Source organism: Lygodium microphyllum, chromosome 24, assembly GCF_053477565.2.
Source record: "Lygodium microphyllum isolate KBCC chromosome 24, Lygodium_microphyllum_v1.1.10, whole genome shotgun sequence".
NCBI lineage: Eukaryota > Viridiplantae > Streptophyta > Polypodiopsida > Schizaeales > Lygodiaceae > Lygodium > Lygodium microphyllum.
The window spans coordinates 120,992,677-121,005,394 of NC_141158.1; positions in this window are offsets into that span (position 1 = coordinate 120,992,677).

Here is a 12,718-nt window from a genome sequence, read left to right on the forward strand (position 1 = left end):
ATATGGGAATTTTGAGAAAGATTACAAGAAGAAACAAGCTATTTGGAAGGGAAAACTAGCTAGCTTTGTTGTTGATGAAGAAGAAAGCTTTCAATGCTTCCTTCAAGACAACTCTCCACTCTCTCTATTGAAGAAATTACACAAGCCAATAATATAGACCTTGGAATCAAAGAAAAAGATTGGGATATTGATAGTGGGAAAAGCTCCTACATGGCTTCTCATTCTAAATATTTTTGTAAATTGGATTCTAGCCACAATGGCAATATCTATTGTGGGAGCTCTCGCTCAACCGCCAAGACCCACAGACCGCTTATTGCTTCAAGCGTTTCAAGTGAGCTCTCATGGCTATCTCTCACCTAACCGACGCGCCGTCAATCCTCTCGGGGCGTAGTGAGCTTACCTTGATACCGAATGAGTTGCCTCCCCTCTCGCACATGTCGGTAGCTCCACAATCCTAGATGCTAGCTCAAGTATCCTCAAGCCTCCTCCATCTCCAAGCTCCATCCACCATAGCCGCGCGCACGAGAAAAGAGAAGAGAAGAGAAGAGAGAAGAGGAGATGGTGAAGAGCTTCACCCTCTTGATCCCTCACTCCCACACACTCACTCCCTCACACTTTCACACTCCCTCACTCAAGAGTACACACACAAGCAAGGAGAAGAGAAGAGAAGAGAAGAGAGAACTCTTGTTAGTCACACACCAAAGAATGAGCTCTCATTCACTTTTTGAACTTTATATACAAAACCCCAAATTCCCATGGGCACCCATCCCTTTTTACATGACCGGCCATTGTGGCAAGGTCCCTTTTTCTAATTCCCTCTTCTTGCTTCATGCCCTAAACCTATACCCGTCTATTCTTTTACAAATGGCACAGGAGGGAGCCTGGCGCTCTGTTACAAGAGTTTTTAGAGTTTTTTGAGGCGCCTTTCATTTAAAATTGCACTTTTTGCCCCAGCTTAGCTTTAGGGGTCGCCTCTATGCCTTTGCTCTTTTTCCATCATTTTTCTGCCATCTCGAATTGGCGAATTGGGGTTAACATTACCCCCCTCCGAGACGGGTGCCAGTCCCGTGGCACTTCTAGCTGTTTGTTGGGAAAGGGTAGGCGGTTGGCAAGTTGTTGGTCAGGTGATGGTAGGGCCACATGTGGACTCAGATGCTTTGGAAGCTTTGGCAATGATGGTTGACAAAGAAGCCAATCAGATGTCAAGTGGATGATGGGACCACCGAAGTTGGTGGTTTCCCGCATTGTGTAGTACTTGAAAGGAGAAGGTGCGGTGTTCTACCTAAGGGGAGTGTCTACCTTACTGTGTGGTGCATTGTGCTTGTGCTGGTGGAACAGGGAGCTAGGTCTAACAAGCATGGGTGCTATCCCTCACTTGGGGACACCGTTCGTGCAGTAGGGAGGTGAGGTGTGTGTAGCGTAGGGTGACAGGTCTAACCATAGGCGAGTGTTATCTCCCTAGGTATGTCCTGCCCTTGATGTGCCCTAAGCGTGAAGTGGGGGGGTCAAAAAGGGGCTAGGGGGTTAGGAGTGGAGCCGGCCGACCGAAGCCATCGGACACGCCTAACTTGAGGACCCCTAGGTACAGTGATCGTGTCTTGTGTGGTCCTGGTTGTGTCATGTGAGTCTTTCTTTCCATGTCTTTTTCTTTTTGCGATGTGTTTTCTTGCCCCCCTTTTAGAAAAATATATATTTAAAATCCGAATGACAGCCAGTTTCTAATTTTCATCATCACAGTGAGGTGGAGAAGGGGGCTGGATATATTTGCTCAAAAACTGCCAGCTCTGGATGTATCCCTTGAGATTCATGTGAACATGGAGTGAAGTGGTGGAGAGGAAGGGATGGTTACATCGGGTGAACTGGCTATCATTCATATATTCAAGAAGAGTGGGCAAAAAGAAGGTAAAAGGCTAGCTCTCATCATCAAGCGCGTCATGGCACAGCTATCAATGGCGTTAAGATAAAAAATGAGGGGTGGAAGGCCACGTTCTTGTGGGGTAGGGTATTGCTTAAGTAAGAGTTTAAGAAGCCTAAGGTAGCTGGATCGGGGCAAGAGGAAAAGTCGGCGAGGAAGCGGGTCATGGAAACGTCTAGGTTTTCAAAGGTGAAGGTGAGAGCTTGTTCAAAAGAGGTACAATTAGGATTATAGATAATAGGGAAGTCATAGCATCAAGGTAGTGTCAAAATCCACTCCTACCCTACGAGGGTACACCATAAATGTGGGGTTGTTCCTCTCGTAGGGTAAGGTGTTGCAAAAGGCCATCCAAGCGAGCATGCTAATGTCACACACCCGTCTCCTCCACATGGGCTGACAGTTATAGCCTTGTACAGAATGTGGCACTTCAAAGACCTTACTCTGCCAAAAGTCTGCCTCTTCGGTCCCCCAGAGAGTGGGATTCTTTTCCCTCTCTTCCAGGGCCTAGTCAACTTCCAATCGTAATCACTTCCTCCACTACTTTGAGTGGCATGACTCTCCTAAGGCTTTTGGACAGAAGGAAGCTAAAGCAGAAGGGTTTTTTGTCCATTTCTTGTCGCTCCCAAACTATTAATTCGGCGTGGAAACCTGCTGGGAGGTCATCGGGGCATGGTGGTAGGAGTGTGGATGGTTGCACGACCGGCTTGGCTCTCATTTTTTTCGTGGTTTTTTCCACCAATTTCTTCCGCCTTTCCCTAAGAGCGGCTAGTCTTTCCGCAGATGTGTCAATTGATGGCTGCTCTTGGGAATGTGGCGAGGGGGGTTGTGGAATAACCTCTTCTTTAAATTTGCCCATATCAATTTGGAGTTCAGCTTCATCCCTCTGTCTGTCCGCTTGTCATGGTTCCTCTTCAAAGCCTAGTGCATTGACCTCCTAGGGGGTTAGGCCGGCCATCAATAAGTTCTTTCATTGATCATCAAGGCTCAGCCCCACGACATCGGGTTGGGGTGGCATGTGCAGTCCTACTTTCAAGGCTATGTGGGATATGCTTAGTTTCTTCATTGCCACCTCGAGGGACTCCCCTTCCTCTAAGTGGGTGGCATCCATTAGTGTATTTAAGAAGGATTTTTGTTGAGTGTTGAAGGCTACTTGGGCGGCCTCTGCCCTGCTCTCTACGAGGATTTTCTCTTTTTCTACTAGAGCCAGGCGACGCGCCAAGGTCTTTATTCTTCGTTCATTCTGTCCCGCCCATTCTTTGGCTCTCTTCTTCATTTCCTCCATGCCTTCCCCTTGCCTTTGCACTAGAGCTATGAATCTTTATTCCTGGTCTTTCAATTATTTGCTCATTCTCTCCTGTTCTTTTCTTTCTAAGTTCAGCTTATTAGTCACGATCTCCATCTCCTTGAGATGTTGTTCTTCCTCTTGCTTCCTCTCCTCTTCCTTGGCGGCAAACTCCTTCATGCCTCGTTCGATCTGATCAATCTTTGCGGTTAGCTCTTCATGTTGCATGATCAAGAGTTTATACTCCCTCTGCATTTTTACCAACTCCTGATTCTCATCTTCTAGCCGATGCCTCCAACTTTCCTCCCTGTCGTCCTTAGCCTTCAGCTCCTGTTTGAGATCAAAGATCTCATTTTGTTGCATGGCTATCTGTTGGGTCTTCTCAAGCTGAAAAGCAGCTATCGACTCTTTTTCCACAGCTAACTTGGCCACATCTATCTTCCTCTCCTCTTTAGCTTTCTCTAGTTGAGAGAGCAATTCAACAACATATTCGTCGTAGTTAGCTGGTGGTGTCATCATTGTGTGGATCGGAGTGGTTGAGGTCTCCGCTTTCTGGCTTTTTGGATATTTTCTAGATTCGGCATCTGCGGCTGGCCTCTTCTACACCATGGCCGTGGTTTCCATGCTCTTCCCTTGGACTAATTCTTTGTTGATGAAATATTGCATCCAAGACACCAAGTTTGAGACGTCGGTACTAGTGGGGATGCTTGGGGTGAGGGTGGCTGCTTCGGTGGTGAGGCGCTAGGAAGGTCGGGATAGGATGGATGGGGGACTTTACCCTTGCCTTTAGTGAGACGGTTGGCGGTATGATCTCCCGCACTTGAGTACTTGAGCTTGGCCCCTCCTCCCTGGGCGGGCTGAGAGCTCCTAGGTCATCTTCCCTGCTTTGTTGCTCTATAGACCGATGTGTGGCTTTGGCCATGTCTTCCTCCTCCTTCCTTCTCAACTCTCTTCCTCAGCGGCCCTTCTCTCCCTCTCTTCTTCTACTTTCCTAGATTCTTCCTCCAATTTATCTGCTTCTTCTTTTTCTTTCTTCTTCCTCTCTTTGGCCTCCTGTTTTGACACCTTCTTGGCTTTCTTGGCTTCTTCCTTCGACTTTTTTGCTTCCAGTTTCTTCTTCTTCTCCCTCTCTTCTGCCTCTGTGAGGGATTCCCTTTTTGCTCTCTCTAAGTTCTCCTCCTCCTTTTTGTGGCCTTCGTCCCGCTTCTTCTTTTGTGTTGTCCTCTTCTTAGGTTTCTTTGCTTGATTGTTCCTTCTGTTCTTCCCCTTCTTTGTCACTTTCGGTCTTGTTGCTAGGCAGGTCTTGCTCCTGGTGAGGGCGTGATCTACAGGGTGTTTCTCCTTCTCCTTCCTCTATATCCTATGCCTCTTTTACTGCCTTCTGGATGAGGGCAGTCAAAACACTTCCATAGCCGATGAAAAAGGCTTTGAATGAGGCTTTCTTCCTCTCAGTGTTCTTGGAGGCTGGGGAGTCCTCGCCTGCTGGCTTGCTCCCCGAGGCTAGTGCTTTTGCTGCTTGGTCTATGGTCTTGCGCACATAGCCATTCCAGTCAACCTCATCTAGGGTGCGAGCTATCATGTTCTCCAACACATGCACATTGATCTGGTGCATGAGGGAATTGTAGCGCTAGCTGGAGAACAGTATGTGCACCAATTTCGCATGTATGTGGGCTTCAGCATTAGGGATATCCTGGATGCTGATGCCGTCGTTGGTCAACACCTCTTCCCTCTTCATCTTAAGGAAGGCATAGACGTCTCTTTTCTGCTTCTTCTCCATCTTAGGCTCTAACCTTAGTGCCTTCTCCACCAAGGCTGGGTTCAAGGGCACCTGTACCTGTTTGGCCTTCTCCCCCCTCCCCACTATTACGGTTCCACATTCTTGATCTGGGTTGTAAGTTCTAAGGAATTCCACACACTTTGTGTGGTCAGGCTCTTGTGTGAACTTCTTGAGGTACTCAGAGAGATTGCATTGCTATATGACCCTCTTGACTGCTTTCTCCTTGGCCACTACTTTCTCAATGTTATGGATGGTTCAAAATTTTAGTTGGTTGTAGGCACGGCTTTCCAAGGAGATGCCGTACTGGCTCCTCTCCTCTTCTGTGAAGGAGAGTCGGTGGGCACGGTCTTGTTGCGACATCTTTTGTTCCTCTCATGAACCGTAATCCCCATTAGTGCTTTTAAAAATAATAATTTGTTGAAAAGAAAGACTTTATGTTTGTTGAATGACAACATTAAGATCCAACATAGATTCTTCCCTTCAGACTTTTTGCCTTTTATTTCAAAGCTTTTGTGACATTTCTCCTACATCACCAGTTTCTTATGTGTTTATGCATTTGCTTGATCTTGATTGGTTTTAATTTGACTTACCCCCTCCCCTTCCAGATTGAGAAGAATCCTTCCTAGGATTGGAGTTTAGGAGGTTGAGGGCATTCAACATTTAGATATAAGGGTTACTTGCGCATGAGCCAAGTATAGAATTTTGGGTTATACTCTAGCAGAGCTTCGCGGTCCAGATCGAAGGGTCGGGTGCTTACGTGTGTGATGTAAGTGAGGACATCCATTAGGAAATCACCGGAATCGACACGGCTAGCAATGTGGAGCTCTTCTTCGATCAAGAGACGATCAAGGTATGGGTGTCCATTGACGTGCTCTTCCATGGGTCGGCTACAAAGAGTGGTTAACACTCTATATGAGGTGGGTGCGATATAGGTTGCGTCATACTCCCATATCTTGATTGCATGGTGCTGCTCAGCGTTGGTCGTGATTTGACATCCGTCAAGTTCCCACTGCAATCGCAGAGTGTACCAGTTTCATAAAAATGGGGAGTTGGTGTCAGCTAACGCTTTAAATTCCTTGACTTTTTTGTTAGTGATGGAAGCAGTCGCGCGCTTATTGTAGGACGTAATGAGGCGCTGTTTGATGACTTGTTCTCTTGATATCTCAGTGCATAGCAACTTGGAAGATGAGTGGGGTGTTTTGACAAATGCGAATTCGAATGTTTCCTAGGAACAAGGCATCATACGAACTTCAATTGCTAAAGGCTCTTGCAACAAGCCTAAGTCGAAGTGGTCATAACTTAGAGCCAATGACATGAACGTGGCATCTAAGCATCTGAGACAAGAAATAACGTCATCCCCTGTGTCTTCGGCTAGGTCTGTGGCCATAGTTAATAACGATTTTTGCTCGTAGGAGGGTATAAGGCTTGCAGGTGGTTGAGGTTTGATGGGGCTAGAAGGCTTGGCGGCAAATGATGGCTGTTGCCCATGAAGCGATGGTTGAGGTTTGATGGGGCTAGAAGGCTTGGCGGCAAATGATGGCTGTTGCCCATGAAGCGGTGGTTAAGCCTCGTGGATGAGCGTTGGAGTAGTAGCTACTACGGGTGGGCTGCTACACTCGAATTGGGTTTGGCAAGCCCTATCGGCACCAACAAGGGTTGAACTATGTAAAGGCGTTCGTGGTTTGGGCCGATAGGCTTGCTCAACCCTTCTGGGCTTATGCATGGGTGAGCTTGTAGGAGGCGAGTCCTAGAAGCGCTGTAGCTTCTGGTTGTGAGGTTCTATGGGGCTCGAGGTGATCAAGCTTGAGGGTGGTGTGTGAGTAGTGTCTTGGGCCATTCGGGCCTTAGGGATCCATATCCATGCATTTCCCTCATAGTAGCCTTGCATGTGTAGAAGGGCTTTAGGAACCCATCTTGGCTTGATCATGCTTCGATTTCTATAACTATGTCTCGGCCTCCTGGGTTTAGAGTCTTTTGTTTTACGAGAACGTGAGTGTCCACTCCTAAGCGGCGGTTGCGATTGTTTAGGCCTCCATTGAAACTTAGGATGTTGGGCCTTAGCTTTTGCTGCTGTAAACGACGGTTCGTGAGATGCGGTGGATGGTGGCCGAGCACTACCCCCCTTCGTAGACTTGGCTGTGAATATTTCTACCAGTGGCCTTGCGGACTTTGATGAGGTCATGCAGCCCTTGTTGAAAGCTGTAACAATGTGGATGCTGCCTATGGCGAGGTGGATGCGCTGCGACTCATAATCAACATTGCAGTGAGTTTGCTTCTTGAAGATTCGCCCTAGCAACGACTTCGTGCTTGCGTCTTTAGTGTTTGGCAACACATAAAAGATCATTAGTACAGTCTCAGACTCGATAGCAACATCGGCCCTACACCTGCCGAGAAGTGCATATGAGCGGCCCCCATATGGGCTTAATTTGGCATTAGTGGACTGTAGTGATGGTTTACCAAGTCGGGTCCAATGATCGTGAGTTAAGACATTGAAGTCTGCTTCCCTTGTCGATCAAGGCATGGAAGGCACATGTTTGCTTGGCAGTGACCATGATGCGGAGGTATGCGGGTTTTATGGCTTGCTCATCCTCATCATCGATTTCTATGACTGTGGTGACTCGTACCTTGATAGGGGGTCCTAACATTGGTGCCTCATGCACCAGATGCATGAGAGGGTAGTACTTCTTAATGCGACTGCCATTGAAGAAGCTTATGCCCTCACTGTCTAGAGTCTCGAGCTCAACATTGCCAGTTTGACTGATTGCACGAACTTTGAAAGGCCCAAGACCTCTAAACTTCATTTTCTGCTTGTGTCCTTTAACTAAGTACAGGAGCACTAAATCGCCCTATTCAAAGTTGTGCTGTTTGACATCCTTGTCAAAATAGCTCTTGCGTTGTGCCTTCTCGCATATGAGCGCATGAGTGGCTAGAAGGCGAGTTTTCGAGAGGCATTTAAGTTCAACCAGATATTGCGTCCATGCCTCCTTCCCTTCCCATCGTTCTTGAAGTGCTATTCTCAAGCTAGGAATGAAGAACTCTATTGATAGAATTGCCTCAATCCCATAGGTCAACCTAAAGGGAGTCTGGCCGACAGCCGTTTTATAAGCTGTACGGTAAGCCCACAAGGCTGCCATCAGCTTGTTATCCCAGTCACTACGCGAAGCAGATACTACTTTGGTCACTACGTTTACAAGGATCTTATTTGTGGATTCTGCCTGCCCATTTGTCTAAGGGTAGTATGGAGAGGATTTTCGATGGATGATTAGAAAGGTGGATAGAGGATGCGCTATCACTTCATTGATGAAGTGCGTGCCCTGGTCACTGACTAGTTCGATGGGGCAACGGAATCATGAGATCACCTGCTCCTATAAGAACTTGGCAGTTGTTTTAGCGCCATTTTTTCGCGTCACTCTCTGCCCATTTCATTAGGTAGTCTGTGATCACATTGATATATTTGGCTTGCAAATACTGTGTCGCATGACTAATGGGTCCTATGAAGTTGATCCCCCATTTTTCGAAGGGTTGTCGTGCAATGATTGGGGTCAACTCCATTTGATCCTTGCAAATCGGGACCTTTGTCCATTGACACTTGTCACAATGCTTAACGAATCATGCTATGTTGCGAAAAAGTGTGGGCCACCATAGTTGAGACTGCAGCACCTTTGCGGGCTGTCGTGTCTTTGCTAAAGTGCCCTCCAACAATTTCGCTATGCGCCTCTGTGAGCACATCGTGCATCTCATGCTCCCATACACATCTACACAACAAACCATCTTGCCCTAGTCTATATAGTTGGTCTATGATCAATTGATAGGGTTGGATTTTGAGGATAATTCATGTAAGTCGGGCATTTTCTATCGATCGCTCAGGCAGTCCATGCTCTAGCACTCTGACGATGTCATTCACCTAATATAGCGTTAGATCAACCTTGAATAAATCTCTCTTGCTCGAAAGGTTAAACAGATGGGCGTCTGGCAATTCATCGGCAATGCCTTGTCTAACGGCCTCTCCCGTGGGGATGCACAACATGTGGTCAGCCATGTAGTGTTGTTTTCCCTTCTGTACAACCATGGAGAAGCCAAATTCTAAAAGCAGAAGGAGCCATCAAGCTATGCCTCTTGTAGCGCATGGTTTGTTTACTAGATAGAGCAAGGCTTGATGATCCACAAAAAAAGTAAAAGGCATAGCCAATAGATAATGCCGAAACTTCTTTACAGCAAATACCATGGCTAAACACTCTCTCTCAGTCATCGAGTAATTCATTTCAATCTCAGTGAGTTGTCTTCTAGCAAAGCTCACATGATAGTCGAGGTTGTGTTTGTCAGGTTGGCACAACACTATCCCCATGGCGAATTTCGAAGCATCAATATGCATGTGGAAGGTTATGGTCCAATCTAGGGCTCTTAGAATTGGTGCAGTAGTCAGAGCCTTTTTCAATTCCTTATACACTCATTGGCATGCTTTAGTCCACTCGAAGACGATCAATGGTTTGTACAAAGGTATGGCAATCAATGCATAGTTCAGCACAAACCGTCGATAGTATCCCGTATGGCCTAAGAAGCATTGAACTCCCTTATAGTTGATTGGGGGAGGAAGATCAACAATAACCCTGACTTTCGAGAAGTCAGTGACAATGCCATTCTTCGACACCACGTGCCCTAGGATGCATCCATGTTTCACCTAGAACTGACACTTTAGGGGGTTCATGGAGAGACAATATAGGTGACACCGCTCAAAGACTGCTCGGAGTTTGTCTGAGTGTTCTCTCCAGGTCGAGTGAGCACACAAGTCATCCACGAAGACCTCCAATTCCTTGCAAAGCATGTCTTTAAATATGGTGCACATGAGGCATTGAAAGGGGGTTGGGGCATTAGTCAATCCGAAGGGCATGACTATGTAAGCAAAGACATCCCACTCAGTGGCAAAGGCAGTCTTATGTCTGTCGGTAGGATGCACTTGCACCTGATTGTATCCAGAGAACCCGTCCAGAAAGCTGTAGGCCTCCTTGCCTGCCACTCTTTCGAGCATGTGCTCAGTGTACGGAAATGGGTAGTTGTCTCATTTAGTGGCAGCGTTTACCTTCTTGTAATTGATGCACACTCTAATCTTTTCGTTTTTCTTCATCACTGTGATTATGGGCGACACCCAGTCAGTGTGCTCAATTTCGTAAATGAATCCCACTCTCATCAGCTTGTAATCTCCTCTTTGACTGCATGAGCATGTTTTGGATTCATCGGGTACGGTCGTTGCTTGACCAGCGTTGCATCTGGCATCATGGGTATGTTATGAGTCACTACACTCGGATCTACCCCCTTAAGTTCTTCTAAGGACCAAGCGAATACATCTATATACTCTCGCAAGAGAGCAACAAGACTTGTCTCCTCTTTCTTAGCCAAGTCATCGGGAATAAAGACTGGTCGGGGTGTCTCCCCGTCCTGTGCTGGGTTCACCTCGTTGACCTTGGCTGGTTCCTCGATGGGTTCACTCATTTGCCCTTGGCGTTTGGTGCCCAACAAGATTACTACCCTGTCACCCTTCTTGAATTTCGTAAATCTCTTCGAGAGATCATGCGGCTTTCTTTGCTCTTCTGTTTGCATGTCTCTAGGGTATTTTGCCCTTTTTTCCTTCAACCGTCTGCGCCTCAGGTGGATGGGTAGGTCCCCCTTGGTGCGTCTAGTCTTGGATGGTCTGGGTATTTCTGGGTTGCTATCTGAGCTTACTTCCAACTCAGAATCAAACTCACCGTTTTCGTTAGAAGAGGCGGTTTCTCCTAGCGGTTGTAGCTCAGAGGGTGACTCTGTTCTAAGCACTGGTGTCACACCTGGTTGGGTTAGGCTTGCTTGTTCGAAATCTATGGCTCCTGTGTGTTCCAACCAAACGCGGTCACAATCCATGTGCATGACCCCTCTCTCTAACTTAAAGATGCCCTTTTTCTGTGTCTTGGAGTCCGCTTGTATCTGTTCTATTTCTCTTCTCTCAGTGTTGTATTCCACTGTGTCTATCTCACCCTCACTTTCGTCATTGAAAGAATGATAGTCTTCGTACTCGTCATTGGAGTCATCTTCGTCCGATTGCTCATCGTCTCCTAGGTTTTGGTATATCTCTTGTGTTTGATCGGGGACTAGGGCCCAATTGTATATGAGGTTTAAGTCATGCACCCTGGTCCATTGCCACCTTGGTTCGTCTAACAGATCTTGGAGTGGCTTGAAGTTTGCTGCTGGATTGCCAGCTAGCTTGCCAGTCAAATACTCCAGAATCTCTTAGAGTTTCCTCTCGTTATTTGGCACTTGGAATGTGACAGGTTTAGGTTGCCCACGAAGGTTTCTTGCCATCATGCAGACTGGTACAGAGGGTGTGTCTTTTGACATGCCAACTGTCTTGATGGCTCGGTCGTATGCCTCATGATCTGAGAATGGCAAGTCGATTGTAGCAAGGACATGCATCCAGTCTCGCTCATCCTTTGGGCATGGGATATACTTCGTCAAGGGGCCATAGGACTTCTTGGCTTAAGCATTACCTTTAAGTATCGTGGAGATAGTATCTAAGTCGACTGGTGAGGTCTTCCACGTGTCCATCTCTACCCTCACATCTTCCGTTCTATTGCCAAGGAAAATTAAGCCATTACCCTAATCTTCGATGACTCAGGCAATTGCGTATCCAGGGTTGGCCTAATAGGATATCGTAGTCCACTCCCTTCATAATTGTAAAGTCAACCAAGTACTAGACGCCTATGATTTTCACCGGCCAGTTTTTAAGTACCCCAAATGGTTTCACTCTCATACCGTTTGCTAGTGTGACATTGAACCTAGCAGTCTCGACAAGCGGGTTTCCCCAAGTCTGAAGCACTGCGTGGCTCAGGACACTAACCCCCACTCCTATGTCTACAATCCCCTTTCTCATTGTGTTGCCTAGGGCTAAGACACATAAGACCGCATGCATCTCGGTGCCTTCCTAGAAAGCATTAACATGCAAGGACTTAGGCACAGAGTGAAGCGTCAGACTAGGTATTTGTGTCTCTGCATCATGGTCGTGCAGGTCTGCTGTAACTTGCTCTCGTGATCCCTCAACCCACTGCTTCAGGTCTTGCCATAGGGTGGGATGCTGCCTAAGTAGGTCTCCCAGGCTCAGCGTCACAGGGGTGGTCACTAGCGTGATAAGGAGGTCATTGGCTGCTCGTCTTTCTCCTTTTCCAGATTGTCGTGGCCAATGGCCATGACTAATTTGCTGGCCTGTAGCGTCAAGGCTTTGCCTAAGCGGTACCGCTTGCAGCACAGTTGCATCTCTCAATTTTGGTCAAGGGGATGGGACTAGCATGCTTATGTTGGAGAGATCTTTGATCTCATCCTCTAGGATGGGCTCAGCATATTTTAGGTGCTCTTGGGCCTCTTTTACCCATTCCTTTACTTTCTCGATAGCCTCTAGTTGGCACTTTGGATGCAGGTATTCCCCTACCTTAGCACTTCCCTTTTCGACCGTCTTAGGAGCTGAGGTTTCTGCCTTTGCGTCAGTGACCTTCTTTCCAGCAGGCAGAGTTGTGGCACTCTCAGTTTTCAGCATGATCTTAGCTTCGGGTTTCTTCTTTCTCTGTCTACGGCTCTTCTTCCCGATTGAGGTTGCTAGGGCTTGGCAAACGATATGCCAGACTACTTCGTCTATGCTCGGGTCATGACATGCAATGGGATAGATGTGACCTCCCCATCGAGGTTCTTGATGCCGAACAGTCCCAATGGGATGGATGGCATGTTG